This window comes from Mus caroli, chromosome 2, assembly GCF_900094665.2.
Source record: "Mus caroli chromosome 2, CAROLI_EIJ_v1.1, whole genome shotgun sequence".
NCBI classification, from domain to species: domain Eukaryota; kingdom Metazoa; phylum Chordata; class Mammalia; order Rodentia; family Muridae; genus Mus; species Mus caroli.
In genome coordinates, this window is record NC_034571.1 from 47944419 (window position 1) to 47951695 (window position 7277).

The 7277-nt window shown below is 46.1% G+C and overlaps 1 protein-coding gene across 2 annotated transcripts in view; it reads right to left on the reverse strand.

Annotated features, from left to right (window-relative positions):
* Positions 1-7277, reverse strand: part of Cacnb4 (calcium voltage-gated channel auxiliary subunit beta 4) — a 243005-nt gene that overhangs the window by 195937 nt on the left and 39791 nt on the right. The window lies entirely within an intron of this gene.

The window sequence follows — 7277 nt, forward strand, 5'->3', positions numbered from 1 at the left end:
GCTCTCCCTCCCAGTGCTCTCCCTCCCAGTGCTCTCCCTCCCAGTGCTCTCCCTCCCAGTGCTCTCCCTCCCAGTGCTCTCCCTCCCAGTGCTCTTCCCCCCCCCCAGTGCTCTCCCTCCCAGTGCTCTCCCTTCCAGTGCTCTCCCCCTCCAGTGCTCTCCCTCCCAATGGTTTTGTTTGGAGTGGGGTTGGGTTTCTCTGAGCACTAATTCTCTGCTTCTCCAGGTTATAGCTTCAGAAGAGATCCAGGCCCCTCGTTCCTCTGAAGGGGTCCTACAGACCCAGCCATGTGGTGTTTGGAGCTAGACTGAGGTCCAAGGAGGGAGACTGGCTGTCCCACTGACCTGAATCATCAGCTGAATTCACTACTACAATATTTACTGTTCATCTGTGTGGCCATCTGCTGATAGTAATCATTAGGAAAAGATCAAGATTTCCCCTTCTGGATAAAAATGTTGTGGGTTTGGTTTTTTTTTTTTTAATGTTTATAATCACAATTAAAAGAGCATGAGGTTGAGTATAGCTGAACGGCAGAGCTCTTGCCTGGCAGGAATGAGGCTCGGGGTTCCCAATACCGCAATGCAAGAACAGAAAAGGATGCATTCACATGGTTAGAGATATATACATGTATACATGTACACATACATGCATACATATATACTTGGAATACTTTTTACATGTTTGTAAAAATATCTATAATTCCCTTGTCTTCCATTTTTCAAACACACTATATCTACTTTTCAAGTATTAAATTGTGGGAGTTTTTCAGTTTTTTTGTTTTTCTGTCTTTGGTTGGGTATTAGTTTGGGTTTTTCAAGACTGGATTTTCTGATTAGCCCTGGCTGTCCTGGAGCTCACTCTGTAGACCAAGCTAGACCAGAACTCAGAGATCTGCCTGCCTTTGCCTCCTAAATGCTGGGATTAAAGGTGTGCACATCACCAGCCCAGCTTTTAAATTGCTTAATTAAAATGCCTTTCTCTTTTCTTGGATAGTTGATTCAATGTAGTAGTTAATTAAAATTATAATTATATGAAAAAATCATAATAAATGCTGACATCAAACTATAGTGGGCTGGCAATGTAGCCCAGTGGTACAGCACTGCCTAGCATGCCTAGGTTGGTCCCCAGCACTACAGAACTAGGCAAAAATGTCTGCCTTTGAACCATGTGTGATAGCTAAGATTGTGTCATATCAAAGAAGACAGGGAAAAGATATAGTCATGGAGAGATGGGATAACCTGGGGTGGATGGATCAGAAGGAAGAGCTGAAGCCAAAGGAAGCGGTCCCAGTGCATGTAACTAAATACAGAAGTTGGTATGTGTGCAAGCCTGGGGATGGGGTAGCATTTGCTAGCTTTTGCTAGCTTTTTTTCAGTTCACTCACAGATAGATGAGGTTTTTAATATGCTCGGGTAAGAATTGGAAATAGCTGAATGTTCATGGCATCACTGTTCGAGTCAGCCAAACTAGAGAGAATCCAGATGTCCACTGGCAAGTGAAAAAGGCACAGAAATAGGGATGGAATACTATTCAGCCTTTCAAAGAAAAGAAATGCTGCTGCATTCTCCAGCACTGAGAAACTGTGAGGCCATTGCACTAAGTGAAAAAAGCCAGGCATAAGAATACAAACACTGGAGCTGGGCGTGGTAGCGCATGCCTTTGATCCCAGCACTTGGGAGGCAGAGGCAGGCGGATTTCTGAGTTCAAGGCCAGGCCAGCCTGGTCTACAAAGTGAGTTTCAGGACATCCAGGGCTATATAGAGAAACCCTGTCTCGAAAAACCAAAAAAAAAAAAAAAAAAAATAGAATACAAACACGGTTACAACTATACTCCTGGGCGGTCCCTAGAGCAGTTGAATTCACAGAAAATAAAACAGATGTCACTGGGGTCTGCGGGGAGAAGGAGAGCATGAAGGGTCATGTCTGGGCAGCATCTGTCTCCAGAGTTCTGGAGATAAGGGGATGAGGATGACTGTACAATGCATATGTTCTTGGTGAACCGTACTTGACAATGGTTAAAATGGCCAAGGCAATGTTACATATATTCTACCACAATTGCTTTCAAGGCAAGGCCCAAAGAAGCCTGCGGCTGACTGGTGACTTCCCATTCCTCTCCTTTGCACTGCTCTCAATTCAGAAAACTTAACAAGCAGGGATTCATCAGACACTCCAAGATTCACTTTAGAGTTAAAACACACACGTAAAGAACAAGGGAACCAGACCGTTCCCCAGCTTTGGAACAGACTTTCAAATACAGAGGATATAAAGTTCTGGTAGATGGACTGTTGCCAGATGAGGTGCCCCTTACCTTTAATCTCAGCAGTGGGGAGGCAGAGACAGGAAGATCTCTGTAAGTTTGGAGCTAGCCTGGTCTATGTAGTAGAGAACAGCTAGGGCTACCTGGTTCTCGAGACAATGTTTTTAAAAATAACTGTATTGAGGGCAGATTAGAAATCAACAGGTCTTGATCTTCAGTCACTGAAATAACCAATGAGAGTATCGAAACACTTTCTTCAATAACAACTGCGATTATAGCATAGAAAGAGAGATCAAGTCATAAATAAATGTGATAAACTTGAGTTCACTTTTTTAATGGACTAGAAAAGGCAACACGCAGTAGGGAGAAAGCAGAGGCTGTTTTTCCTGGTACCTGCATTTCTGAGATGACAAGGGGAGCTCCATTCAGGGGAAGCTAGAATATCCCAGAACACACAGCACCCATTTTCTCAGATGTGAGCAAAGACAGAAACAGCAGCCAGAATGGCCCCCTGGAGAAAGGTGGCATGCTAGAAACTGGCAGGGTCCATCAGTCAGCAGGGTAAAGAGAGGTTAAATTATAAAACTGTTACAGCAAGTGCCTCTGGCCTGGAGCAATTTCACAGAACAATCACTAAGATGATAATCGCTCTCCACAATTTCTTCCCTACAGCTGTGGCTGGCTTCAACTTGACTCCTGCAAATAGGACAAATCTAAGTTGCCCTCTTAAAAATCTGCCTCTTACCTTTCAATCTCACGCTCGTTTCCTTTCTCGTTTATTTCTCCCGAGACCCATGGGGTTAGACCCGTTCAGGGCCGGGTGTAGGCCACTGGAGGCCTTGATTTCTGCCGTGTGAGCCCGTTCTCCTAGGCAGAGAGGCCTCTTAAAGGAGTGGGTAAGATATGTCTGCGGAGCTGCAAATGTGGAAAACAAGAAGATTCTGTCTGCTTCGCATTCAACCTTAGCTTTTTAAAATTAAGCTAATTAACTCGGAAAACCTGGCTTACCAGCTCGGGCCTATTGCCTGAGCAAAACGGAACCAAACCGTCTCTGGGTGCTCCCACCCAATTAGGAGAAAGGGTTTCTGGCTGTCTGGGCTGCAGGTGTTGAGTTTATTCAGGTGGTGCAGGAGTTCTTCCTCTCAGGCTGACATCTCTGGGCTGGCTGAGCTCTCTGTCAATGGGAAAGCTAGCTGTGCTCTCTACGTCAGTAACACCTCTGCTGTGACAAATCAAAGATGTCTCCAGATACTGCTACCAGTCCTCTGGGAAGCAAGACCACTCCAGATGACAAGAAGTAGGTAGAAAGTCCCTCCATCCTTCATGCACCACCATGAGAACCCAGCTGAACTCTCCCGCCCCAGCTGACACTTCTCCAGAGGACCTGCAGGCAAGCCAGAAGCCGCCACCAGTAGGTGGCGATCAAGACCCCAGTCAAAAACTGACAGCTTCCACTTAGATCCTGAACCGCCCATCTCCCAACTCAGGACAGCAGCAGGACCTCACCTCAGCGAACCTCAGCGGCTGCCTCCTCCCTCCCCCACCCTTTTCCTGGCCTAGGAAATTCTCCAGAACAGCCAGCTAGTTGGCCAATCTATAAATCTATAAATCAACCAATTTTGCTTTACCAATCTCTGTTCTCTAATTCCTTGCAGGTACAGAGAAAACAGGATGGCAGGTTTGTGGACCAGGACCCAGTAGCCACTGCTCTTTACCCCATTCACTGTCTGGCTTATCACACAGCCATGTTCAGTCTTTCTCTCGGCTCCCAGTGGCTGCTCGGAGCCCTTCCTTTCTCTTTGCTTGCTATGATAATTCTGTGACCCTCTCCCTTGCTGTCTCTTGCTCACCTTTTCCCTCTTCCTTCCTTTCCTACCTCTCCTCTTTTCTCTCTCTCTCTCTCTCTCTCTCTCTCTCTCTCTCTCTCCCTCTGCCACCATCTTCATCACAGGAAGGAAGTAGGTCAGCAGGGCAGTCTTCCTTTGTTACTTTGGAAAGGCTCTTGCTTGGCACAGATGGGAGATTTGTGCCTTATAGGTCCAACTTCTTGCTGAAACGTATGGAAAACAAGACAAGGTGTGTTCTGAAGCTTCTGTGTGTAGACAGAAGACTTACTCAGCAGTAATCTAAGACCCTGCTTTAGGAGATACACAGAGAGAGAGAGAGAGAGAGAGAGAGAGAGAACACATTCTATTCCATATTCCACCTAGGGGACCCTAGTTATGACTATGCTGGCTTGACAACAGAGCATCATGTACCTAAGAGGAGGAAGCTCAAATCCGGTGATCTGTTAGTAATTAACTGTGTCTGGACAAAACACTAGGCCCCTGTGCAAAGACTGGCATCCAAGTGTCTTGACTGGACCTGCAGAACCACTGCCTGAGCTCTGCAGACGCATCCTAGCCAGGGTGGCAAAACTTCAGGGTGTGGCCGACTGAACGAAGGCTACAGGTTCGGTCCCCTTTGTGCGAAACAAATGCCTTTCCAAAGTAACACGCTGCATCGAGTCTCCTAGCTGCCTGAGAGATGACCAGTTCCCTCTCGTTCGTTCTGTACTCTCCAACCCATCAGAAGCCCATCACTGTCAGAGACAACACCTCCTCCTGGGATGGAGGGCTCTCTGGGAGCATGAAGGTGGAGAGCATCACTGACAAGATTTCCTCCAAACAGCCACATCAGCACAAACCAACGGGAACAAAACTAATCAGTCATCATCACATAAGAAGAGCCTCCTGGAAAGTGACAGGCAGATGGGATGTTAATGAAGTTCAGGCCTTTAACATCCGCGCATGTTCACCGCTTTCTTAATGGGGCCAGGTCTAGTAGGAGAAGGAAGGCTAACTGTAGACACACTCACCTCTACAAAACAAAAGCCCTTCTAGAATAACCTAATGAGAAGCTGGTGACTGGGAGGAACTTTACCTGCCAAGCAAGGTCCTCTTCCATCCCCATCCCTGCAGTCCTGGTTTCTTTGTGACTTTCTACATCCATCTCCGGGGAGGGTGGCGGCTTTATTCAGATACAATCATCCCCAGACCATTCAATCGAATCACTTAAAATAAACAGTTCGATGCTTTTAGCATATTTGCAAACTTGTGGAGCCATTATCAAAATCAATTTTAGGATATTTAGAACACAGAACCTTCTCGAAAGCCTGAACAATTAGAGATGTCCCAGAGTCCCCGTGTTGAAAGCTCACTCCACAGTGTAAGATGATGAACCTAGCACCTTTATAAGAGTAGAGGTGGATCGTCGGCATGACAACTCAGTGGGTAAGGACCCTCGACACAAGTTGGCATCAATAGTTGCTGTGAGAATACAAGACTCATAGACTGCAGACATATCCTTTCATTTCTCTTGTACCTGAATGTAGAATATGTTCGTTGGTGTTTTGCCTGCATGAATGTCTGTGTAAGGGTATATCAGAAGTCCTGGAACCCAGCCAGTACTCTTAACTGCTAAGCCATCTATCTCTCCAGCCTCCTCCTCTCTCATATTACTGTCCTTTGGAAACACAAAGGTTTTTAACATTTATTTATTTATTTATTTATTCATTTATTCATTCATGTATTCATTTTAGGGTGGGGTTAGTACCCAAGGCCTTGTGACTGGTAGACATGTATGGTTATGCCTAAGCTACACTCCAGCCCAACTTTTTAATTTCGATAAAATCTAAATTACTTATATTTTCTTTGGTTACTTGTGCGTTGGTGTCATATCTTAAGAACAGATTCTTTTAAATAACCTTCTCTAGGCCTGTTTGCCAGCCACCATTTCTTTTCTCCTGTCACAGCAGGGCCTCCCCTGGCCAGACTCTTTCACTATGGAGACACAGCCCACAGGCCTAAAAGACAAAAGGCCTTTCACACACACCCCACTGAGTCCCGCTGATCTCTGATTACCACTTTGGCTATTAGGCTCCTAAGCCTAAGTGTTTTCTCCAGCTTCCGGAGGCTGTCAGGATTATTAATCAATCTTTGAAATAACTCTGAAGAAGTCTAGGAAAGAAGGTGCTCTCTCCCTCTGGTTCTGAGAGAAGATAGCTAAGAAGAAACCTCACCCTTGATATTCTCTGACCTTGACTAAGGAAGACTGGGGAGTCAGGGTCTGGGGGGTGTGATAAAGAGCTGTCAAGGAACACGCAAGTGAGAGGCACACACACCTTAAGTGTTTCCACAGCTTCACAGACCTGACTCACCACATGATCACATCCTGGCACACAACCTGCCCCTTCATCGCCTGGCTCACCTGTCCATAGATACAAGATGATCCAGAAATTTCATGCTCCAGGTATCTCTGCAGCTGGCCTGCTGCAGTCGCGTACTGGGTCACACACTCAAGCCTCATCAAATTTTTCTGGTAGCAAAAACATGGACTATGGAAAAGGGTCATGCTCCAAGGATGTATTTTCTGCTTCAGAGAGCAGAAGACCCAGACGCCACGTCCCTAAACCCAGCCTTCCCAGCTTCCCCAGGCAATTACCAGACACCTGACTGAAACCCCATCCCTAGTTCTATTGTGAGTCTAACCCAAAGGACTCATGCTGTCCTTGATGCTTCAGTTACCCTTGGCTTGCATCCCAATTCCAGCCTGGTAGAAGGTCCAACGCTCACCCGAGGTTTCTGAAGCTCTGAGAGTAATAGTTCTCAACCTGGAGGTCAAACAACCTTCTCACAAGGGTGGCCCTTGGAAAATACAGATATTCACATTCGGATGCATTACGGTAGCCAGATTACAGCTATGAAGTAGCAACAGAACGATTTAATGTTTGGGGGTCAGAACAACAAGAGGAAGTTTATGTACTAAAGGGCCACAGCATTGGGTACTGTCCTAGAGGAAGACTAGAGAGCGATGCTCATTCTTGTAAATATTGACACCTTCACTCTGCCTTCACTGAGCTTTCATCCTTAGCTGTATTTTGTGGTTACTCTTACTGTCACAAACAAGAGCCTGAATGCCCTATGACTTCCACTGACATCTGTGCTGGGAAGCGCTCTCTCTCTCTCTCTCTCTCTCTCT